The sequence below is a fragment of the Lycium barbarum genome, chromosome 1, assembly GCF_019175385.1.
Source record: "Lycium barbarum isolate Lr01 chromosome 1, ASM1917538v2, whole genome shotgun sequence".
NCBI lineage: Eukaryota > Viridiplantae > Streptophyta > Magnoliopsida > Solanales > Solanaceae > Lycium > Lycium barbarum.
In genome coordinates, this window is record NC_083337.1 from 38,853,852 (window position 1) to 38,881,238 (window position 27,387).

A 27,387-nucleotide genomic window follows, 5' to 3' on the forward strand; every position below is an offset into this window, starting at 1 on the left:
ACATTTTCAGGTAACTGATGTCCATGGAAAAGTTTGTTGTCACACCCCAACCTTGGTAAGGCGTGACTGGCACCCGACATCTTACCGAAACCGAGCGAACCAACTTATAACTCGCATCCTCTATGTCTCAAACGACAAAATAAGACTCAGGGGCTAAATACAAATATAATATCATTCATAAGTGTATATATATATATATATATATATATATATATATATATATATGTTACACCTCGGAAAATTTCCCGTTGGTACGCAAGTAAATGAACTAATGAGGTGTGCGAGGAGTGCTAGTGTATAATGTTTCATGGGAAATGTATGTAAAGGGATGTGGATGATTAGAACGAAAAGTCGAGAGATGAGAAAAATTGAAAGTTGGCAAAACTGCCCAGTGGTCGTATATTGCAAAATACGGACCGTAAAGTGCAATACGGTCCGTAAACTGGCGGTCGTAAACTGCCATGCAAAAGCTTCAGCTTTCTGCCAGTGGTCGTAAACTGCAAATATGGACCGTAAACTGGTATACGGTCCGTAAACTGCCAGGTCGTAAACTGGCATACCAAACTTCAACTTTCTGCCAGCTGAGGAAGAGGTATAATACGACCTGGTGGGCGGACCGTAAAGTGATTTACGGCCCGTAAATCATGGTCGTAAATCACCATGCATGCAGGCCAAAGTTTCTGGTTCTGCTTAAGCTTAAAAACGACCACGAGGGACGGTCCGTAAACTGAAATACGGACCGTAAACCTCCATGGACGACCACTGTTCACCCAGCACAGATTTTTCAATTCATTAAATATGAGGATCAAGACTTGTCTTATTTCATTTACAACATTACACCACTTCTCTCTAGAACTTCCCTCTACATTTATTTTATGATTTTTCAAGGATTATAAGTCATCCATAACATTAAGACAGGTACATCAAGGATAAGGGAATTATCAAGGATCATCCAAGTCAAGAAATCCAAATGGAGAAAAACTAGGGTTTTGCTCAAAGAAGAGTATTATCAACCAAAGCTTGTTCCTACAACTTCTAAGGTAAGATTCATGATTTTTACAAGATGTTTGGGGTATTGGAGAATTAAAATACATGGATTGTAGAAAATGTGGTCAACTAGGTCATGAATGATGAATAGTGACATTTTGACAAATGGTTTGAATTGAGTTATGAATGTTGTTGTGTTGTGATATGAATGTGTTATAAATGGTATTAAGATCATAAACTTAACACTTTAGACGAATGGACGAAGATGGGTGTTATAATCATGAATGTGGGTGAATTAGAGGCAAATTGAGGAATTCTAGATAATGTGGATAATGTGAATGACTAATGGCCATTGATATGATATTAATGAAGGTATAAACGCTAGCATTGGAAGGGAACGTGCAAGCATAGAATAGTTCGACGGAAAGGTATGTAAGGCTAACCCTTCTTTCATAAGGCATGGTTCTTGGCCAAATTCCTAAATTCCTCTATATGAGTATGTTGTCTTCACATGGTTGATATTCCGAGCTCATAAGCTCACGACCCTTGATATGTACTATGCTTATACTACGTTCCTCGTATGACGAGTAAGTCTACAATGTAAATGTAACGATAATGATGAGGATAGAAATGATGATGAGAGTAAAATGAGACTAGAGATGCTTACGAGCTACGATATATGTGTATGTGTGCCTATGAAGGGCTATAATAAGACCCCGAGCTTATGATGCCGGGTAAGACTATATGTATGTGACTCTGTATAAAGTATGTATACGATTACGAAACGCGCGCACACCTCTGCAGAGGGCACGGATAACCCTGATGCCCTGGTAGGGCCAGGTATATATGACCTTGAGCCTTGGTTGGCCAAGTATGTATAAGACACCGATCCCATGAGGTCGGGTATGCTATGTAAATGCTATGTATATGAAATGACTATGTATATAATATGAATATGAATGTGAAAAGACTATGTATAGGAATACAGATAAGGACATGTATACGAATATGAGCACAAGTATGGTACGAGTATTACTATAGGATACGAACGACGATGTATGCAAGTAAGCGACATGATGATGATATTACTGTCTCCCCTCCTATGCTATCTTCATATGATATCTATTATGCTTCTATATTGATGTTTATCATGCTTTACATACTCAGTACATTCTTCGTACTGACGTCCTTTTGTTTGTGGACGCTGCGTCATGCCCGCAGGTGCGCAGGGAGGCAGATTTGATCCTTAGCTGCCTATTCGGAGATTTCATAGAGAGCTCCATCTCCTTCGGAGCCATATCTTTTGGGTACTCATTCTTTTGTGTATATAATTATGGGCATAGCGGGGCCCTGTCCCGCTAATGTGATATGTTATACTCTTAGAGACTCGTAGACAGGTGTGTGTGTGGGTAGAGGTGTTTGGCCTTGTCGGCCTATGTTTTGTATATCGTTTTGTCGGCCACGTTGGCCCATATATATTGATGTGGCATGAATGCCTATGATGATATAAATGTGCGATTGTCCATATGGGACTAGTTGACGAATGAATGGAAATGCATGTATGATTATGTGGATCACCTAGATGTAGCTATAAGAGTAAGCTAAGAGGGTGCTTGGGTGGGTTAGCTCCGGGTGCTCGTCGCGGCCCCGAGTCGGGTCGTGACAAAAGTGGTATCTGAGCAGGTGAGTCCTAGGATGTGTCTACGAGCCGTGTCTAGTAGAGTCTTGGTTATGGGTGTGTTGCGCGCCACACTTATAAACGAGAAGCTGCGGACATCTTAGGAATATATGACCTTCTTTCTTCATAAGAATCGTGTGATAGAGCTATGATGTAAGAAATTCTTGTTCTTAAATCATGTGTTGTGTATTTCAGAGATGCCTAAAAAGAAAAAGGCTATAGCAGCCCAAAAGGGCAAGACGGTGGCAGAAAAGCGGGCTGAAAGAGCACCGCCACCGGTAGTAGAGGAAGATGAGTCCCAGAGTGCAGCTTAATCTCAGTCCTCCCAGACAGTGCCTATTACTGAGGAGCACGTGGGAGCCTCAGCCCCAGCTCCAACTCCTCCACCGAATGCTTCAGGACAAGATGTGAGAGAGGCCATTAATTTGTTGACTCAGTTGGTTGCGGCCCAGACTCAGAGGCCAATCGCAGGGCAAAGTGACAGGACTGTTAGTGCAAGGGCCCTGACTTCATTGTTTTGAAACCCCCGGAATTCTTTGGGTCGAAAATGGAGGAGGATCCCCAGGACTTTATTGATGGTATGCTAAGGACGCTCCGGTTGATACATGTTTCAGACACCGAATCGGTGGAGCTAGCGTCATACAGATTGAAGGATGTCTCAATCCAGTGGTATACGGTTTGGATGGCTTCGCGGGGAGCCAATGCACCTCCGCCGGTATGGCAAGAGTTTGTCGATGCTTTCTCCGTCACTACATGCCTCCAGAAGTTCGGCGAGCTAGGGCCGATAAATTCTTGAATCTGAGGCAAGGTAGCATGAGTGCTACAGAGTATAGTCTCCGCTTCAATTCCTTGGCTAGGTATGCTTCGGCCATGGTAGCGGATATGGGCGATCGGGTGCACCGGTTTGTGAAAGGCCTAGGGCCACACTTGATGGATAAATGTTTGACTGCGTCCCTTTAGGATGGCATGGATATTGCACGCATTCAGGCACATGCTCAGGAATTAGAGGAACACCTACAGCAGCGGAGAAATGAACGTGAGCAGGATAGGGGCCATAACAAGAGGGCCAGACCTTCGGGTTCGAGGAGCGAGTCCAGGGGCAGACACAGACAACAGTTTCCCAGCCATTCAGGCTATTCTATGACCAGTACACCTCCACAGTTCACGGGGCAGAGATTTGACAGATCTACTCGTTCCGAGCCGAGTCAGGGTTATTCGGGGTCTCAGTTTAGAGGTGATTCAGGCCAGCCAAGGCCACTCATACCACGATGTTCTCAGTGTGGAAAGTTGCATTGGGGTTAGTGCCGATCAGGTTCAGACACTTGCTATTCATGTGGTCGGCCAGGCCATATTATGCGTGATTGCCCCTCAGTACATGGTAGAGGTAGGACCCAGCCATCAGGGTCGGTAGCCAGATCTTCGGCATCTGTACGTCCTACGGGGCCAGGCTCACATGTGTCAGTCGGCCATGGTAGAGGTAGAGGCAGAGCTCCCAGTACTAGCGGTCCTCAACACCGTATTTATGCTTTGGCTGGACGCCAAGATCTTGAGTCTTCTCCTGATGTGGTCACAAGTATATTATCGATATTCTCTCATGATGTATATGCTTTGATTGATCCGGGCTCTACATTATCATATGTTACTCCATATATTGCGGGTCGATTTATAATTGAGCCGAAGTCTATCAAACCTTTTGAGGTTTCTACACCCGTGGGGGACTCGGTAATAGCTAGCCGAGTATATAGGAATTGTGTGATTGTGATTTGTGATCGTCGTACCATGATTGATTTGCCTGAGCTAGAAATGGTAGATTTTGATGTTATTATGGGCATGGATTGGTTGGCTTCTTGTTATGCCAATGTTGATTGCCGAATGAAGATGGTTCATTTCCAGTTTCCGGGAGGACCACTCTTAGAATGGAAAGGGAATTCGGCATCACCAAAAGGTAGGTTTATTTCCTATCTAAAGGCAAGGAAGATGATCACGAAAGGGTGTATTTATCACCTCGTGCGAGTTCAAGATGTAGAAGCTGAGTCGCCGAATCTTCAGTCAGTTCCGATAGTGAACGGATTTCCGGATGTGTTCCCGGAAGAGCTTCCAAGCCTTCCTCCCGAGCGAGAGATAGATTTTGCGATTGATGTGTTGCCAGACACTAAACCTATATCTATTCCTCCCTATAGGATGGCACTCGCAGAGTTGAAAGAGTTGAAGGAGCAATTAAAAGACTTGCTTGAAAAAGGCTTCATTAGGCCTAGTTCATCCCCGTGGGGAGCACCCGTATTGTTCGTCCGGAAGAAGGATGGCTCTTTGAGAATGTGCATTGATTATCGGCAATTGAATAAAGTGACAATTAATAACAAGTATCCCCTCCCGAGGATTGATGATTTATTTGATCAATTGCAAGGTGCCAAATGGTTTTCAAAGATTGATTTGATGTCCGGGTATCACCAAGTAAGAGTTAGGGAGAAAGATATCCCTAAGACAGCTTTCAGAACAAGATATGGCCATTTCGAGTTCCGAGTAATGTCGTTTGGGCTAACTAATGCACCAGCAGTGTTTATGGACTTAATGAACAATGTATTCAGGCCTTTTCTGGATTTATTCGTGATTGTATTCATCGATGATATCCTAGTGTATTCTAGATCCGAGGCAGAACATGCGGATCACTTGCGTGTTGTCCTTGGAGTTCTTCGAACTCGAGAGTTATTCGCGAAGTTTTCCAAATGCGAGTTTTGGTTGAACCTAGTGGCATTTCTGGGCCACATTGTTGCAGCTGACGGTATTCGAGTGGATAGCCAAAAGATTGAGGCCGTGAAGACCTGGCCAAGACCCACGACCCCTACGGAGGTTCGTAGCTTTTTGGGCTTAGCCGGTTATTACAGAAGATTTGTTGAGGGTTTCTCTTCTATTTCTGCACCGCTCACCAAGTTGACTCAGAAGTCAACTAAGTTTCAATGGACAGATGCTTGCGAGCGTAGTTTCCAAGAGTTGAAAGACCGACTGACTTCAGCCCCAGTCTTGACACTTCCAGAGGGATTAGAAGGATATGTTATTTATTGTGATGCTTCAGGCGTCGGGCTAGGCTGTGTATTGATGCAAAATGGCAAGGTGATTGCGTATGCTTCTAGACAATTACGGAAACATGAGCAGAATTATCCTACCCATGACTTGGAATTGGCCGCGGTGGTCCATGCTTTAAAGATATGGAGACATTACTTATATGGTGTCCACGTGGATATTTATACAGATCATAAGAGTCTCCAGTACATCTTCAAGCAGAAAGAGTTGAATTTGCGGCAACGACGATGGCTAGAGTTGCTAAAAGACTATGATGTTGAAATCCTATACCACCCCGGAAAGGCAAATGTTGTGGCTGATGCTCTTAGCCGTAGGTCGATGGGAAGTCTAAGTGAGGTACGACCAGAAAAGAAAGAGATGGCCCGTGATCTTCAGCAGTTAGCTAGCCTAGGAGTCCGAGTGGTGGACTCAGGTAGCAGCGGAGCTATTATTCAGAATTCAGCAGTTTCATCGTTAGTAGCGGAAGTAGAAGAGCGACAATATGAGGATCCCATGCTAATGCAGTATAGAGATACACTCTCTCAGAAGGAGGAGTCATCATTTGACATTTCGGAAGACGGAGTTCTCCGATGTCGAGGCAGGTTATGTGTTCCCGGTGTGGCAGGTCTACACCATCAGATTTTGAGAGAAGCTCATTGTTTCCGTTACTCCGTTCACCCTGGAGCGACGAAAATGTATCGTGATCTTAAGACTATATATTGGTGGAATGGGATGAAGAAAGACGTAGCGGAATTCGTAGCTCAGTGTCCTAATTGCCAACAAGTGAAGATAGAACACCAAAAGCCGAGTGGCTTATTGCAAGCTATAGAAATCCCAACTTGGAAGTGGGAAGTGATTAATATGGATTTCATTACAGGGTTACCCCATTCTCGACGTAAATATGATTCTATATGGGTGATCGTGGATAGGCTCACAAAGTCAGCGCATTTCTTACCGGTCAGAATGACCTATATGGCAGAAGATTATGCCAAGCTTTATCTTAAAGATATAGTGAGACTCCATGGCGTTCCGGTATCTATCATCTCCGATAGAGGGACTCAATTTACAGCCAAGTTTTGGGGGTCTTTCCAAGAAGGTTTAGGGACCCAAGTGCGCCTAAGCACGGCATTTCACCCAAAGACCGATGGGCAAGATGAGCGTACTATTCATACTCTTGAAGATATGTTACGAGCATGTATGATAGATTTTGGAGGAAATTGGGATGACCATTTGCCACTCATTGAGTTTGCTTACAATAACAGTTACCATTCTAGCATTCAAATGGCACCGTATGAAGCTCTATATGGGCGAAAGTGTAGGTCCCCAATTGGGTGGTTTGAAACAGGAGAAGCTAAGTTGATAGGGCCAGACTTGGTCCAGCAAGCATTAGGGAAAGTTAAGCTCATACAAGATCGGTTGCTAGTGGCTCAAAGTCGTCAGAAGTCCTATGCGGATAATCGTCGAAGAGACTTAGAGTTCGAAGTGAAAGATTGGGTATTCTTGAAAGTGTCGCCAATGAAGGGCGTGATGAGATTTGGCACAAAGGGGAAGCTCAGTCCCCGGTATATTGGGCCATACGAAATTGTGCGCAAAATAGGCAAAGTGGCCTATGAACTAGATCTACCTCCAGATTTGGAGTCAGTCCATCCAGTATTTCATGTCTCGATGCTTCGGAAGTGTGTTGGAGATCCTATGAGGATCGTCCCAATGAATGATATTCAAGTGACAGAAAAGTTAACTTATGATGAAATACCCATTGCCATATTAGATAGGCATGTACGGAGGCTTAGAAACAAAGAAGTGGCCTCAATTAAAGTTCTGTGGAGAAATAACAATCGAGAGGAAATGACATGGGAAGCAGAAGAGAATATGCGATCCAAATACCCACATTTATTTCAGCCCATGGAAGAAGTCCAAGATGAGACGTCAAAATCATAAGGTGTGCATGTTTTCCTTTTATACATTCAGGTCGTGTATGGCCAAATTTCTAGTGTTGTTGTATTATTGCCCTGTAAGGCATTGTTATTGTGGGTTGTTGTGACAGGGTGGTAGTGCCACATTACAGAGGAAACTCTGGCGAAATTTTTATAGAATTCCCCAAGCCTTTAACATTCGAGGACGAATGTTCCTAAGGGGGGTAGAATGTTACACCTCGGAAAATTTCCCGTTGGTACGCAAGTAAATGAACTAATGAGGTGTGCGAGGAGTGCTAGTGTATAATGTTTCATGGGAAATGTATGTAAAGGGATGTGGATGATTAGAACGAAAAGTCGAGAGATGAGAAAAATTGAAAGTTGGCAAAACTGGCCAGTGGTCGTATATTGCAAAATACGGACCGTAAAGTGCAATACGGTCCGTAAACTGGCAGTCGTAAACTGCCATGCAAAAGCTTCAGCTTTCTGCCAGTGGTCGTAAAGTGCAAATACGGACCGCAAACTGGTATACGGTCCGTAAACTGCCAGGTCGTAAACTGGCATACCAAACTTCAACTTTCTGCCAGCTGAGGAAGAGGTATAATACGACCTGTTGGACGGACCGTAAAGTGATTTACGGCCCGTAAACCATGGTCGTAAATCACCATGCATGCAGGCCAAAGTTTCTGGTTCTGCTTAAGCTTAAAAACGACCACGAGGGACGGTCCGTAAACTGAAATACGGACCGTAAACCTCCATGGACGACCACTGTTCACCCAGCACAGATTTTTCAATTCATTAAATATGAGGATCAAGACTTGTCTTATTTCATTTACAACATTACACCACTTCTCTCTAGAACTTCCCTCTACATTTATTTTATGAGTTTTCAAGGATTATAAGTCATCCATAACATTAAGACAAGTACATCAAGGATAAGGGAATCATCAAGGATCATCCAAGTCAAGAAATCCAAATGGAGAAAAACTAGGGTTTTGCTCAAAGAAGAGTATTATCAACCAAAGCTTGTTCCTACAACTTCTAAGGTAAGATTCATGATTTTTACAAGATGTTTGGGGTATTGGAGAATTAAAATACATGGATTGTAGAAAATGTGGTCAACTAGGTCATGAATGATGAATAGTGACATTTTGAGAAATAGTTTGAATTGAGTTATGAATGTTGTTGTGTTGTGATATGAATGTGTTATAAATGGTATTAAGATCATGAACTAAACACTTTAGACAAATGGACGAAGATGGGTGTTATAATCATGAATGTGGGTAAATTAGAGGCAAATTGAGGAATTCTAGATAATGTGGATAATGTGAATGACTAATGGCCATTGATATGATATTAATGAAGGTATAAACGCTAGCATTGGAAGGGAACGTGCAAGCATAGAATAGTTCGACGGAAAGGTATGTAAGGCTAACCCTTCTTTCATAAGGCATGGTTCTTGGCCAAATTCCTAAATTCCTCTATATGAGTATGTTGTCTTCACATAGTTGACATTCCGAGCTCATAAGCTCACGACCCTTGATATGTACTATGCTTATACTATGTTCCTCGTATGACGAGTAAGTCTATAATGTAAATGTAACGATAATGATGAGGATAGAAATGATGATGAGAGTAAAATGAGACTAGAGATGCTTACGAGCTACGATATATGTGTATGTGTGCCTATGAAAGGCTATAATAAGACCCCGAGCTTATGATGCCGGGTAAGACTATATGTATGTGACTATGTATAAATTATGTATACGATTACGAAACGCGCGCACACCTCTGCAGAGGGTACGGATAACCCTGATGCCCTGGTAGGGCCAGGTATGTATGACCTTGAGCCTTGGTTGGCCAAGTATGTATAAGACACCGATCCCATGAGGTCGGGTATGCTATGTAAATGCTATGTACATGAAATGACTATGTATATAATATGAATATGAATGTGAAAAGACTATGTATAGGAATAAGGATAAGGACATGTATACGAATATGAGCACAAGTATGGTATGAGTATTACTATGGGATACGAACGACGATGTATGCAAGTAAGCGACATGATGATATTACTGTCTCCCCTCCTATGATATCTTCATATGATATCTATTATGCTTCAATATTGATGTTGATCATGCTTTACATACTCAGTACATTTTTCGTACTGACGTCCTTTTGTTTGTGGACGCTGCGTCATGCCCGCAGCTGCATAGGGAGGCAGATTTGATCCATAGCTGCCTATTCGAAGATTTCATAGAGTGCTCCATCTCCTTCGGAGCCATATCTTTTGGGTACTCATTATTTTGTGTATATAATTATGGGCATAGCGGGGCCTTGTCCCGCTAATGCGATATGTTATACTCTTAGAGGCTCGTAGACAGGTGTGTGTGTGGGTCGAGGTGTTTGGCCTTGTCGGCCTATGTTTTGTATATCCTTTTGTCGGCCACGTTGGCCCATGTATATTGATGTGGCATGAATGCCTATGATGATATAAATGTACGGTTGTCCATATGGGACTAGTTGACGAATGAATGGAAATGCATGTATGATTATGTGGATCACCTAGATGTAAGTATAAGAGTAAGCTAAGAGGGTGCTCGGGTGGGTTAGCACCGGGTGCTCGTCGCGGCCCCGAGTCGGGTCGTGACAATATATATATATATATATATATATATATATATATATATATATATACCATTGGCCCACGAATCCGATATAACGACTAGCAAGACATAACTAAGCAATATAAAAGACACTGTCTGCAAAGCCTCTATGAACCTGACTGAAGTATACAAGTCAGGACAGGGCCTCCGATATACCCTTAACATAAAGTACATATACGACCCAGACTCGACAATGCTCCAGGAAGAAGTGGAGCCCACCAATCAAAACTGGTACCTGAAAGTAGCCTATTGGGGAAGATCCTCGTCCCGTTTGTCTACACCTGCCGGCATGAACGCAGCATCCACAAGAAACCATGTCAGTACGAATAATGTACCTAGTATGTAAGACGAAAATGTAATATAATAAATATATATATGCTGCAGGAAGGTAAGATAAGCATCAACTTGGCATTTCTAACTTACTAATGAGAAGCTTGTACACATGTCCCTTTATACTCTCATATCTTTATCTACATCTATATATAATACTGTGATCCTGAACTACGTATCATATATCATCGTGGTACTATCTGCCCAACTAATCAATGGTAACTGCCCGACCAACCGTAGCACGGTGGTTACTGCCCGTTCGATTATCGCCCAACAGTAGAGCGTAACTGCCCGATTGATTAGTGGTAACTGCCCAACCGGTCGTAGCTCGGTGGTAATAACTGCCCAACCAGCCGTAACATGGGGGTAAATACATAGCCTCCCAACTAGTCGTAGACCAATGGTAAAGACATATCTACCCAACTAGTTGTAGACCAGTGGTAAATACATATCTGCCCAACCGGCCGCAGCTCGGTGGAAACATCTGCCCAACTGGTCGTAGACCAGTGGTAATTATAATCACCACCATGACCTTGTCTCCCTGAGTAATATCTATATACTTCTCATGGACATCACTTGTTCGTTATAGCATACATGATCACACAGGTCTTATAAGCATAGTTCTGGGCCATAAGGACCTTTTACCACTTAACTGAACATCAACCAGACTCTGAGATCAATCATAAGCATCTCTTCTAACATCGAATACCTTATTGGGGATCCTCTGCTAGTACTATAATTATGTCCCACATGACATTACCTAAATACACATTTCTAAACATATCGGAGTGGCATAAGGTGGGTAAACCTCCGATTAACATTATGGAACTATCATCATGAACATATCTTACCTTGAAGGAACAAGATCATAAGATGAGATCAACAATAATGAATAACATCTATAGTCATGAAACGAGCTCAATGATATCATAAGAACATTGGGAACTATAAGCTTTGGTACTTTTAGAAACAAGGTCATTGAAGATATCATGTATATGTTCACAACAAAGGAATCATGCCTTAAGAAAGAAAGGTTTAGCCTTAACATACCTGGAAGATCATTTCCCGAATTTCCAACCTACCTCTTATCTTGCAATACTTAAGATCGTTCGTAGTCTAGTAATCTACATGTAAAACCAGTCATACTATTGTTAGGCTCACCATCATACACTTGTCTCAAGCCTTTAATTAAAATCCTTTTAGAATCTGCCGAAATTCAGGCAGCATCTCCCCTGTTTATGTGCCTAGCCTTAAATCACAATACAAAAAAAACAACGACAATGGCAATACTAATACTAACAACACCATCATCACTACCAAAATATTCCACAAAATATCCCACATGATGTTTTTCAACATACAACAATAATATACACTTCCTTTCTTCTCAATCAAGGAGCGTAATCTCACCAACACACCAATAACATTAGATACCATCCATATACATGTAAATCATCCCAACCACATGGCCACAACATGCTCAAAACAGTCCATAACACAACAACTACAACACAGCATTTTATGACCTTTTCTCCATAACTATTTTCACTTTTAAGACATGTTAATCCTTCAAATCAACTCAACATAAGAGATAGGATGAACATACCTTATACATGAATAAATCTAGCCACACCAAATTTATTCAAGACCAAACTCACTACAACATCAAGTAGAAGCAAGAACAATCACCTTTCATGGACTAGTTTGGTGTAATCTTGTTAAATTCTTGATTTAGTGGGCTATATATGTTTGGGGGATGTGTTGGGAGATTTCTAGAACTCATGAGAGTGTTAAATGATGAAAGAATGGGGTTTATGGGGGGTTTTTATTCCCCTTATAAGTTGGTTCCACCGACTTTCCCAAGTGGGACCCAAGGAAGCCATTTGACAGCTTGGGTTGGTTATCTTAAAATGGTCATAACTCCCTACTCCGATGTCTTTTTGATGAGCGGTTTATTGCGTTGGAAAATAGACTCGACGAACTTTATTTTAGGCTTCCGAAAAACCTTAAAACTCCTAATATACCTAGAGATATACCCCTCCAAAGTTGACCCAAAATTCTATCCAAAATTCTGCCAACGTTTTTCCAAACTTTTAACAAACTTATTTTCTTTGATTTGATTGATCCCGGAATCTTCTGAAACTCTCCATACATGATATTTATCATTAATCATAATTGATGATGGTCATGTCCTTTGGTTCCAAGTTTATCCTTCCTGGTTACGACTTAAGAAAACGTAATTCATTCTTTACTTCATTGCTACGTACTTCCTATGATTGTACCTTTCAAAACATCACATATACTAAAAGATATTCTTTCTCCTATCTTCCCATGGCTTATTATATGAACTTAAACCCTCATAACCATAAGATAAACACATATTATCTCACATACCTCCTGAAAGGTAGCTCGAATATTAACATACGAAACTACGGGGTGTAACATTGGCTAAATGTCATATGTTGTTAAGTGAATTCGACATCGTATACGTAGCACAAAAGGTAATCAAAGGACAAGCCATGGCCCACATGCTGGAAAAACGCCCTGTCGACGATGAGCTTAAGACTTTACAGACTTTCTCCCCAGAGGGGGACGTACTAGCTAGGGAAGAAGAATTGATGGAACCATACAAAGGATGGAGGCTATTCTTCTTTGACGGGGCGGTCAATTACAAAGCATCAGGTATTAGAGCGGGGTTGCTATCGGAAACAAGACAACACTATCTGATGGCCGCGAAGCTCAACTTTAGGTGTACTAACAACATGGCAGAGCATGAAGCATGCGTCCTCGGCCTCAGGATGGCTTTGGACATGAACATACCGGAGTTGCTGGAAATCGGGGACTCTGATTTGCTCGTAAATCAGGTAAAAGGAAGCTGGGCGACTAAAAACGATAAGATACTCCTGTATGTGAATTTGGTACAAAGACTATGTGGGAGATTCAAGAACATCAATTTCAGGCATACCCCGAGAGCCCAAAATGAGTTTACGAACACATTGGCCACAATAGCATCCATGATCCAGCACCTCGAGAGTACTCACATTGACCCTTTTGAGATCACATTGAGAGAAGAACAGGCTCACTGTGCCCACGTCTAGGCCGAGCCGGATGGCCAACCGTGGTACATTGACATCAAGACAAACTTGGAGAAGAGAGAATACCCCCGAGAAAGTTTACCAAATCAGAGAAAGACCATTAGGAGGTTGGCCAACAATTTTTTCCTGAACAAAGAAGTTTTGTACAAAAGAACACCCCACCTCGGCTTACTCAGATGTGTGGACACCGAAGAGGCTACAAAACTACTGAGGGAGGTGCACGTAGAGGCATGCGGTCCTTACATGAACGGGTTCGTCCTTGCAAAGAAAATCCTAAGGAGGGGATACTACTAGATGACCATGGAGCATGATTCGTGCAAATTGGTGCAGAGATGCCATCAATGCCCGATACACAGGGATTTAATCAGGGTTCCTCCCACCGAGTTACATGCGATGAGCTCGCCCTGGCCCTTCGTGGTAAGGGGGATGGACGTCATAGGACCTACGAGCCTCCGGCCTCCAATGGGCACTGTTTCATTCTAGTCGCCATTGACTACTTTACTAAATGGGTAGAAGCCACTTCCCATAAGTCAGTGACCAAGAAAGCCATGGCCAAATTTGTCAAAAATAATCTAATATGCCTCTTCGATGTACCGCAATCCATCATCACGGACAATGGTGACAATTTAACAGTCATTTGATAAAGGACATTTGCGAACAATTCAAGATGACCCACATGAACTCTACCGCCTACCGACCACAGATGAATGGGGTTGTAGAAGCAGCCAATAAAAACATCAAGAGAATCCTGAGGAAGATGATCTACAACTACAGGGATTGGCATGAACAGCTTCCTTATGCCTTATTGGAATACCGAACTACTACCAGCACTTCCACCGGAGCAACCCCACGTCTCCTTGTCTACGGTACAGAAGTGGTCATACCTGCAGATCTGGAAATCCCCTCACTCCGGATCATCCAAGAAGTGGAGCTACGAGATGCAGAATGGGTTAAAATAGTTATGAACAGCTGGCTATGATAAAGGAGAAGAGAATGGTGGAAGTATGTCAGGGATAGCTATACAGACAAAGGATGTCTCGAGTTTTCAACAAAACGGGTCAGAGCTCGACTTTTCCAAATTGGGCAGCTCGTGCTCAAGTGAGTCTTCCCTCACCAAGAGGAATATAAGGAAAAATTCGCGCCGAACTGGCAAGGGCCATACATGGTTAGGAAAGTACTCTCAGTAGAGAAGCCATAGTCCTAGCCGAGATGGACGGACAAGAGTGTCCCAAGGCCATCAAGAGATACTACATTTAGGATTCCATATGCTTGTAATCGCATTGTTATTTCCTTGTAATCGTATCTTCTGCTTGTATTCGTACTAGAATAAGAGAAAAACAAATCATCTATGTAATGAACTATGCAATGACCTGACTTCCCTACAGTGGGATACGTAGGCTGTCAATATCGAACCCGGTCGCTTTATTAGAAAAATCAAAACTCAATGACTTTATCCCAAACTACGTTCGACCGGAATTCATACTGCGATAGGATACGTAAGAGCTTTCGAGCTCGATCGTCACAAAAGAAAAAACCAAAAACCATTAAGAAAACCCTAGAGGCAATAAAGCGGGATAGAGTCAGCGAGATCAAACTACGAAGACCGAGACACAAGGACTGGCCAGGGTAAACCCCACACTGGGGCAAAATGTTTTAGAGGATTTCAAAAAACTCCTAGCAAGAACTATCAATAGACAGATAAGCAAAACAAGAGCCTACACTGGGGCAGAATTTTTGAAGGGACTTCAACAATTCCTGCATGATGAGATGTAGCGGGGTCCGCTCAAAGAAAGCCCGAACTGAGAGAGAATTTTTGAGAATGGTCTTGAGATTCTTCCACTGAGTTCGGGAATCAGCAATCATACCTCCCGAGGGATCCAGAAGGCCGCACCCAAAGTCGTATGTAATGATGAAAGTTTTTTTTAAAAAACAAAGTATAAAGAAGTAATAATAACAAATATGTATATGTAGAACAATGCGCTTTACTGATTTGTACTACATATTTCAAGAAAATATATACACCCAGCTTGCTCCAAAACCATCTCTAGGAATACCGAGGCCAAGAGGGTTCAGAAGGACGTCCAGAAGAGCCACCAGATGGGAGGACAACAATGCTATTCGGCCTTTTAGGAAACTCACATTCTGTGGATGCAAATTTTAACAGAAAAGCGATGGAGCTGCGAAGGCCAATCCGACAAGATTAACTCATTGGACCATCATGTACACCACAAGACGAACGGACGAAAAAAAATACATCCGGCTCAGAGATGGATCGCACGAAGAAGGAATGAAAAGCATGCCCAACTGAGAGGCTCAGTAAATGAAGGAAAGGTGCATCAAATTGAAGGGAGTAGCTGACCAAAAGGGCCATGAGATGGACAAACGATAGAGACACCGCTGACCAGAGGGTCACAAGAGGGATAAATAAAATATGTACAGTGGACCCAAAAGGGTCATATGAAGAATAAACAATAAAGACCTACCTGACCCCAAGGACCACACAAAGAGCGAATAACAAGGACATATCAGGCCAAATGGATCGAAGTGAATGACAGAAAAGACCTATTCAACCAAAAAGGTCATGAAAAAAACAACAACAACAAAGGGGCATATTTGGCCATGAGGGTCACAACCCACACTATGGACGAAAGAAAGATCATCCAGCCGCAAGGGCCATATCTGTCATCTTTTAATTCCTTACAATTCTTTCATTCTTTAAATTCCTTTCAATTCTTTCATTTCTTGCATGCCGAGAGGGCTATTGCACGTTTATTTTCTGCTGCCAAGAGGGCCATTGCAAGTTTATTTTCTACTGCCAAGAGGGTCATGCCGAGAGGGCCATTGCACGTATATTTTTAGCTACCGAAAGGGCCATTGCACGTTTATTTTCTGCCACTGAGAGGGCCATTTCAAATTTATTTTCTGCTACCGAGAGGGCCATTCATTCATTCATACTGCCGAGCTGGCTATTCATTCATAGTGCCGAGAGGGCTATTCATTCATTCATTCATTCATTCTGTCGAGAGGACCATTCATTCATTCGTACTGCCGAGAGGGCCATTCATTCATTCATTCATACTGCTAAGAGGGCCATTCATTCATTCATTCATACTACCGAGAGGGCCATTCATTCATACTGCCGAGAGGGCCATTACATACTGCCATTACATATTTACCTTTTGCTGCAGAGGTGGAACATTCATACAAATATCATAAAGACATCTGTGATATTGTTGAATTTCGGAAGCAGGTGCACAATCTCCGACAGAGAGAGAGCCAACCTACTGAACCGAATCCAGACAAATTGCAGAGCAAACGTGGAACTTTTCTTACGCAATCAGTCAAGAGAGGGCTCCTATGACAGTCAAGCTCTTCGGCTAGGACTTGAAAGCTATCCACTTTCAAACTCAGCCAAAATTTGTTTGCTTTTGATTCTTCTACTAAAAGACGCGACCGGTCAGGTACATACCGAGAAATCCGAAGGTATTCTCGCATAAGGGACAATATCTTCTCCTACCGGTGGAACTACATGTGGCCTGATTCTCAAAGACCAAGGATATATAGGCGAGGTCAAAACCAGAGATTCAGCCACCCTCCGACAGGTCTTTGAGAAAAACGAGCACAACACCGGTAATCTCAAGACTCTTCTATGATGCGCCTAAAAGTCTTTAATAGAGTCGTACTACAAGCGGCCTGAATTCTCATATAACTCGCGATATGTAGAAAACCCAGAGGCCGGGGTCCGGCCACACTTGTGTGATTTTTGCCTGAGATTGAAGGGTAAAGCAAGCCAGGTCAGCTAAAAATCAGGGTTAGTCAAATTTCGTTGCTCAGGGATGGTCCTGCCATCCCCGAACACCGAAGGGGAAGTTGTTGACACCTGATTTTTGACCTCCCATAATTTATTTTGACTAGTCATAGTCCTTGGATAATAAATAAAATAATTTGCACACTCACAGGGGACCAGAATGATTTTTGCATAATTATTCAGGCCAATTCTTTACTTCTATAAATTAATAAAGGAACCTTCAAGGCTTTATTAATTATTCAGAAATTTATCAGCATTTTTACAGCATTTTACAGTACTTTCTATAATACACCAGCAGTAGAACAATTTCAAACAATTGTTCATTTAATTCAGGAAAATCAAGAAAATTAGATAAAAGGGGATTTATTTATTTTATATCCAAGTAATTTGAGTAATTAAAAGAATTTATCACTTTGACCCCTCAAGCTTTGAATCATTACTATATATGCATGTTTGTGCCAATTTTGGCAAAAATGTTTAAAATTATGATTTTTTAGCCTAATTGTTTTTATTTTGCATAAATGACCACCTCACAATTATCCAACTCATGGTTCAATACAGTTGGGGTCAAGTTTGCAAATTCTATATTTCGAATGGCCTTAATTGAAATGTCCAAGCCATGGGCAGATTAATTAAGGAGGTTAATGCAAAGCAGTCTTAATTGGTTAAATTAACTACAAAAATATGGCTGCATTTTCAAATAATTTATTGCAAGGATATTTCTGCAATTAATTACAAGGATTGGCCATAATTGCAACCCTCCTTCAATTAAGGGTCAATTAAGTGGCTATTTTTCTCAAAATGAGTTTTTAAATCGCTTGTTAAATTAATTACGCCTTTATTTGACCTTGTTTTAATTATTTCTCACTACGACTAATTACCTTAGATGTTAGCCTATTTTAATAAAATAACCCTTTTGCCCCTACGGATGTATATACATGTGATATACACGTACATGCTCATGTAATATACAAAATGCTTTCAAAAATAAAAAAATACATGGACCAGTTTCAGCCTACAAAGGGGCTGACCAGACCCATGAAGTGTTATAATACATGCTCAGTATACGGACAAACCCAAGAGGCCTCATTTGTTAATTTCCCTAAGGGGTTAGGGTTAACCCTAGCCGCCGCCCCTATTCCACGACCTACTCGCCACTGTTCTTGGTTGTGTCCCATCGATTGGAGGCACAAAATGTGGAGGAGAGGACAAAGCATTAAAAGCTTCATCCTTCTCTCACCTGAAATCGTCAAAACAAGCCCTTAGGTAAGTTTTTGCTCTGTCAAGTTGTAATATATATTCCACCGTCGATCTGCTATTGTTTGGAGCTATCTTGATCGTCGTTCATTTTTCCCACATCGACATTTGTGTTGGTTGTTTAGGATACGGAGTTTCTATAAATAGAAACCCCTCATTCACGAGTAAAGAGGTCGGAAAAAAGAGAGGCAAAATTTGAGTTTTGAAATTAAAATCTAATTTCGAAACCATAAAATGTCTTGTACAATTTTTGGGGTTTTGAACTTAGATTTAAAACACTTCAGTTGCCAAAATTTATTTTCTTGCTTTGTTTATCTTGTATTGTGGTTTGAGTTTGAGGATTTTGTCTTCAAATCCGTACTTGGTCTTGGCTGCGTCTAAAAAAGGTAACTTTCTATCTTATTGGTGATTTTTGTTAATTTCTCGCTTATTTTTATAATGGATATTTAGTTAAATGTTAATTTGATAATTGTTGTTGGTTTCTTGATTATTTTTATGGTAGTTATTTAATTAACCTAGTGATTCCTGTTAATTTATTGCTTACTTTTGTGGTGGTCGTTTAGTGAAATGTCGACTTGTTAATATCTGTAAGTTCTTACTTATTTTTTATAGTTACTTTGTTAGGAAATAACCTTGTTAACTCTTGTTAAAACCTACTGTCTATTTTGTGTGTATGGTGAGTAACTTAATTGAATGTTATCTTGTGTACTGATCTTGTCCATGTATCTTACTATTTCATTCCAATAATTATAGTAAGTTACTAATGAACCTCTTAGTCTCATTTTTGCTGACTTGTTGGTCTTTTAAACGGTTCTGGTGAGGTGCTTTTGTGACAAGTGTCAATTGTGATTTCATTGCTTACTTAGAAGATGAAGTATGAGTTTAAAATAAAGCGTGATATAGGTTAATCTCACTGGTCTCTACTGATTCAAACTAGTTGTTGTGAATCACTTAGTCTAATATCACCTAGAGTTCAAGTTTGCTAGTTACTTACGAATTTGAATGATTCCCATAAGAGTGTTTAGTCAAAACATGATAAGTATTAAGTTGTCAATTTATTGTCCATTGAAAACAAGTATAGTTAGTTATTCAGTTAAAAAGAATGGCGAGTGGTTTTGGGGTTGGTCACTGATCACATAAGTATGCTAACTGGGTAAAAGAGTGATTGTGGGAAGGTTTAAGTCTAGGATGTTTTTTTGTTGTTGGTTCACTCACTATAGTTGCCTTACTAAATGGATCTGTAATGTGTCTAGTTTGCTAGCTTAATTTATTCACATAGTTATCATAAGTGGCTTAATGGAATCAATGTAAATGACAACATAAGTGTGTGTCATTTTACTGCATTATACTAATGTGCGTTAAGTGTTTTCTTGATTAATCAGGAGCTAAGTAATAAAAATGTGAGTTCTATGTCATTTCTTCTTTTCTCCAAAACCTGTTTATTACAAAGCTATTTTGGGTCAACATTGACTAACTAAAAAAAGGGAAAATGGTCAGTCTATATGCTAATGTTCATATAACTAGGTCCTTTGTACTTTTTTTTTCCTTTTCGAAACAGTAGACAATGGCTTGTAATTTTTCATAAAACTAGAATTGTGCTTTGACTGCCCTGGTGTCATGGTTGCAAAAATGATGTTTTAAACTTTGAAGCCTGGCATTTATTTTACTCAAAATACCAAAAGAGGTTCGCATATTTCTCTACCTAGGTCTGAATGGAGCTTGTTTTCCTTTTCTACCTTACACCTATGTGTTTAATCACTAAGGATATGCTTTGGTGAGTGTCCTGTGGTTTCAGTTGATCTTCTTCATGTCTATGTGATGTTATGGTCTTTTGTTACCCCTGCTGGTTCTGTCTTGCCTGCTATGTCTGTTCTTGGCATTACTGTCTGAAATTCCACAAGTTGTGTACCTAAAGTCACTCATTTTTAGGAGGAGCATCAAGTTGGGAGGGAGGGGGGGGGGGGGGGGGGGGCTTAGACCACTTAACTTTAGGATGTTGTCTATTCTTTTCTTCTTTGTCAACTTTTTTTTTTCTTGTGATGCTTCTTGTCTGTCCTAAATCCATCCCTGGCTTGCTACATACTTTTTGTTTGCTTATTTTTTAACTGGGTGACAAGTTTATTTGAACTCATTTTTTACTGTAAGCTGCTTCCTAAGTTCCAAATTCCAGCTAGAGTATAATGATGAAGTGGCTGGCCCAGTCTGTGACCAAATGTCACTCTCATCTTTGACCATTCTTGGGACCTTGACTTAGTATTACTCCTGTAGTTTTCTTGATCATACTAGGACTAGTGGCACACATTTGCTTTGTTTTATTTTGTTGTCTGAAATATTGTTTGAACCCCATTTGTCTGTGACTGTGTGTGTTATTTCTTTGCTTATACTTTGTCTTGTCTCCCTCCCATGGCATAGAGCTAGGACCAAACTGTTGTGATTCATTTGAAGTTCCCAGCCTTGTGTTTTACTTACCCTATACCTATGTGACATTGCCATTGATCCTATCCTTATTTGCACCTGTGGAGTGAAACCTTTTTTTTTCTATGATTATGCTTTGATCTTGTCCTAGTTGTTGTATCTGTGCGTGTGATTCATGACCTCCAGACCCTTCCTCCAGGTCCTACATCTGTTTTCTACTTGCTAGATTCACTTGTATCCTTGCCTTTGTCTTCTTTTACCCCTATGGCCATGAGCTCTCTGTGCTACTGTTTCCTTTTGACTTTTGCATGGTACTCCTGCTCCTTTTGACTAGTTTTCTTCTGTGCTTTCTCCTCTCTTGCTTCTCATCCTAGTGGAAACACTCTATATGCTTGTTTTGTGTAATCACATGGCCTCCAAGGCACTTCATGTTGCTTAGTATTGTTACCTACACTTGGTCATGCACCCTGTGACTAGAACTTAATCCCTGCATTTCCTGCATGAGTGTGTTGAGCTCTTAGCCAAGCTGCAGTGCCATTGTTAACTCCAAACCCATGATGAGTCTACTACTGTGCCTCATCATACTTGAGAGTATTCACCTCTACATCCTTACTGTGTGAAATCACACTCCACTTAGCTCTGCAATGATGTCTTGAGTTGGTTGTCAACCTAATTAGCCTTAGCCCATCCCTGAGATGCCATGACATAGCTATCACCCTGTAGTACTCATTTGACTCTCTTCAATCTGTTTGAGTCTGTTGTCATGATTGATGTTCATACTCCTCTGAATAAGTTTAAACATACCTCTTTTCATATTAGTGTGCATACTTGACATACCTGCCTAAGTCTAGTTATATTTGTCTTAACTAGTTGAGGTTGGGTACCATCTGCGGGATATGAGATGCTTCTCTTTGAATTAAGTTTGTCATTGAATTTTAAGGTGCACCTTTACCCATCATGTTTGTCCTCTGATCACATGTACCTACTGCCTATACTTTCTTTTACTATTCAATGTTACCTGCTCTTGCTGAGACTCTAAGTCCACTCATGATATGGTCTTTGTTTGGTTTGTTTTGCTTGTCCTTGCCAACTGCCTGTTTCCTTCCCTTTTTCCTTTGTTTGCAACTGCTGGTGCTGTTTGCCTTTGCCCCTTTAAAGAAACTGTGTTTGATTTGTCAAGTGCCATTTTGTGACATCAACGTTCTCTATAATGTCTGGTTCAGTGTGTATACTTGTATATTGCTCCCTGGCTGCTTATTGAAATTGCACAAACTCCTAGCATGTTACTTGTATGTCCATAGCATTTCTGGTTCTGTGCTCTCTCTATCCTCTCTCAGTAAGACCCAAATAAATCTAAGGCCATGTGTGGTAATTCTAGGTTATCTTAATTTCCCGGTGTTAGCCATTCTTGGGGTTCATTGAAACCTCTTGGAATTTGTGTGACATCAGAAATACGGGATTAAGGCCTAGTCCATGCCATTCTAAGCCTTAGGATAATTTGAGCGTCATTGGAGTAGGCGAAGGGGTAAGTATGGATCAAGTGTGGATTGCCTTATATATGTGTGTGTGTGTGTGTATGTGTGTATACTTTATCTTATATACATGTGTATATATTTATAACTTTAGTCATTTACCTTAGTCATAAGTTCAGCGATTATAAGTTCAGCAATTTTTTCAAAACCACGGACTCAAACATAATTTCTTTTTCTTTTCCTTCTTTTCTTACAACTAAGTATCTAAATGAGACCTTTTCAAAACTGCTTTCAAAATAAATCACCATTGATTTTCTGAGTTTAAATAGCAAATCATGTTTTATATAATAAAGCTATTTCACAAAAAATGAGTTAATTAACTTAATGCCTACTCCAAACTGAATTTTCAAGATCCGTTTTAAATAGATCGATTTAACGCAATGGGATTTAACCTATATAACTTCATTGATAAGTGGCAAAACCCCTTTTGACAAAATATTGGACCAGGTTTTTAACCTAAACAAAACCAGATTTTCTTACCAAGTTATGAATACTCATTTCTGGGAAATACAGACAAATGAAGGTTTTTTTAGCACGAAACACTGTTTTTGGCCCAAAGTTGGCCCAAAATTAGTTTACATTTTCAGACGGGTTATACACGTTCAAATATAAAATGCCTTTATAAACATTGAGAAAACCTACGCGTAATATAAAGTTCCGGGTAAGACTGAAACGTACCAATACGAATCAATCCGAGCTCCGGTGTATGAGTATAAAATAAATAAATTATAAATAACATTTCCTTTATATTTTTTTAACAAACTTATACTTATTCCTTATATATAAAAGGAAACTACTTATACTCGGATGATATAAATCAAAAACTACGATACCTCTATAAATAAAGGGAATATATTCTTCCAAAATATAGGATATGCATGACAAATCTTTTTACGGGAAAATAAACACAAAAATAAGCAGTTTAAGCAAATACTCATACACTGGAATTCGAAGGTCAACCGTATATCCTTAATACTGTGGTGCCTAACACCTTCCCCAGGGGATCATCAGAACCCTTACCTAGAACTCTGGATTACGAAGTTTTTTTTCACTGTATTTGAATAAACCCTTCAAAACTAATTTTCCTAATTTCCTAAAAATTAGGTGGCATGCTTTTCAAAAACAAAGTCCGAAAGAGCACCAACGAGTTCGTAGTAGCCTTTTTATGCCCTAAACCCGCGTGAAAAAGTGAACTGTTACAAAGCTCACACTAGGACATGAAATGAATTAAAGGGTCATTTTTAGCTTTCATAAAAAAAGAACCATCACAGACTACTCTGAGTACTTCAACAAACCCAACCACGTCACAAATCCTCATCCAATTGAATCACAAAGGTACGTACCAAATGAATAGCCAAGCTATAATGACTAATCATACAAATAAGGTTCTCAAGGATAAAAACAAGCAGGAACAGTTTAATGGTGATACTGCATTCATCTGAGTAAACCACCAAAATTCAGGCCAAGGATTCAAACAGTTCAAGCATGGATATGTCATATAGGATCTCATGGAACATGTTCACTTTTAAACAACACAAAGCAAGAAATTTTGAACTCTAAGGCATGAATCTTGGTCCTGATAAGTTATTTCCCCAGAATTTTGGTCAGTGGTGCAGTTGTTAATCCTTTTGATCATGACAAAGAATGTGATAGACCCCCATAATTTAATCTAACTTAGTTTTGATAGAATGAAATATCAAAAGATCCTCCCAGGCATGGTTAAACTTATCCTAACCAAACATAAGGCCTCTGTGTATCCCACAACTATAGGAATGAAGTTCAAGAGAAAAAGGGAACCTTATGGTCCTAAAAGAGAAGCAGGACAGGGAGGTCATCACCTCCCTAACCCTTTCCTGAATCTTGCTTTCAGTAAAAAGGGAGCAAAGGCTCCACTGGTCATTACTTCCAGTTCATACCTAAGCTCACCTTTTACTTTCCTAATACACTCTCAACTTCTTGCCTCATCCTCATACCCATTGACAGCCACTAAGACTTTGTGGTTAACATTAGTTTAGCACTGCCTTTAAATCACATCCCAACTAAGCACCTAGTTGTCCACATAAATTAAAACTTTCAATTAACTGAACCTAGGATCTTAATTATGAAGGTCATCTTGAATTCCTTTTTGACATTACTTCTTTGAAGAACTTGATAGCTTAACATCATAAACTTAAGCTTCAAACTGAACATCAATCCTGAGACTCAAGTAGTTCCATTTCATTGGTTGATTAACCATTTTAACAATCAAAGAGCATATCAGGATTCAATCACCATTTCAGTGTCACTAGACCTCTTTGAAGACTCAAGCATGGACCAGATATAGAAAGGGGAGGGTCTAGTGACATAAACAACAAGACTAGGTTATGTTCAAATAAACAATCATTTCACATAATTATCCTAGTAGTCTCTAGGTGTTCTAATTCATCTTAAATGATGTTACAGCTTCATGAGCCTAAACAAGCCTCTAATGAACCATTTGGGAGCACATAGTACCTAACATATAGACCTTGGTCTCAATCTTCCTTTTAAAAATTTTATATTATGTTCAAGGGTATTGATTGATTTATATTTACCTTCAGTGGATAATGGAAAACTATTCAAAGTCATTTTAGGCCAATCTAGACATATTTAAATAGACTCCTGTAGACTTAGGCATATTCAGATGTAATTAGATCTCATTCAATCTCATTCTAGTACCTTGATCACATCTTAAGACTCATATAAGTATGCTTAAACTCATTAAGTCTTGTTTTAGTCCAATCATGATTCTTTACTTATCCTAATCATGACTAATACCACTAATTATGACATAAACAAGTGTATAGGGACTCGGGAAAGCAGACTGAAGACTCCAGGATAGCACAGTACCGTCAACAAACTAGCAACTACCTTAAACTACTCAAGATGGATCATCACAACTCTTTAGCAGTCTCACACATTCAAGCAGGATTAATATTAATCTAGAAGGTTATTAAAGTCACTAATGTCAATCATATAACTATACTTCATTATGTTTAAAGGATGAATAACCAAGCATGAACCTTAGCATCCAATAAAGTATACCTCAGTATATACATCTTTTCCAACGGGGCAACATCAATAAAAATTATCTAGGCATACACATTTAGTTCATACTAACAACCACTATTAAGGCTAAGCATATCATTCGTGAGGACAAGAACGTGATCTCTATCTCAAGCTCCTGATGAATTTTAAGCATTACTAGGGCAGCAAATTACCACTAATCAAACCCAAAACAAGCTAACAGCAAACAGAGTATTATCACAGAACAAAGCTACCGAAAAATAATAAAAATAAATAACAACTTTCAAATGTTACCTTTTTTAGGTGCAGTCGTGGACAAGAACGAATTTGAAGACTGTGTGCTCCCAAATCCCAAACTCAGCCACAAAAATGAACAAAGATGCCAATTTTTAGAGCTAAAAAAAAAGGAACTCGAGCTTTAAAAGCTAAGTCTTAATTTTTTTACTGAGAAGCCTAAATCTCGAGTTTTTATACTCAAATTCAAGATTTTCTGGTTGTTCCCAACTTGTTTAACTCGCAAGGTTGGGGTTCTATAAATAGAACCCTAAAGCTATGAAAAATAGTGAAACCACGGTGTGGTACAAATCCATTTTTCAAATGAAAACTCTCCTTACACGAATTTAACGTTTGAGATTTAAAGTAAAATTACCTATACAGCCAGATTCGTTCTATTTTGGGTCGATCTGGGCTATCATTAAAAGACCAATAAGAAATCACGAAAATAATAAAGCAATATGATATTAAATCAACAGAATATCGCGGATTTGACCTAGAATTTGAAGAATTTGTAAAAGAAAATGTTTTAATACTATGTTTGGGATGAATTCGAGCAAGAATGAGAGTGAGAATTAATTGTTTCACGCTTAAAGACGCACTAGCACTGTGCAATCCCTACAAAACCTGAAAGTTTTATATTTTTCGACTAGGAGAGAGAAGTGAAGGGTGAGGCGGCGCTAGGGTTTGGAACGAAATGGGAAAGAGAGAGAGTGGGGTGAGGATAGGGTTCGTTTGGTATGAATGAAATGAAAAAATGGGGGTGTTATCCCCTTAATCTGACCGGACTTGGGCCGATTCTTGGTCCATTTTAGGACTGGACTCGGTCCAAGTCATAAAGAAATAATGATGGCCTTTTTATGTATATAAAAAATGTGTGTGAGTGTGTAAGTGTGTGTGTGCGCGCATATAAAGGGTAAAGTGGATAATTTAGTAAATGGATAAAACTAATGTATCGATTATTGATCATAATATTTCAATTATAATCGAATTAGGACATAATTAACCTATTACATAATTTAAAAAGTGGCCAACTGTGTAAATGGGATTAATTTTTGCGAATATGGCGTTAATTGATTTTAATCTGACTGATTATTTCAATTATGGCCATATTTGGCCTAATTAACCAATTTTTTTTAAAATAAATAAATAAATTACTCTAACGACCTTAATTAATTTGAGCCAATGAATTTGGTTATTTCAATCAAGGCCATTAAGAGGCTAATTTTACAAAAATGACACCCCAATTTCCTTAAACCATGAATTGGTTAATTTAGTTGTGGCCATAACAAAAACAAAAAATTAAACAATTAAAAGTCAGTTTGCAA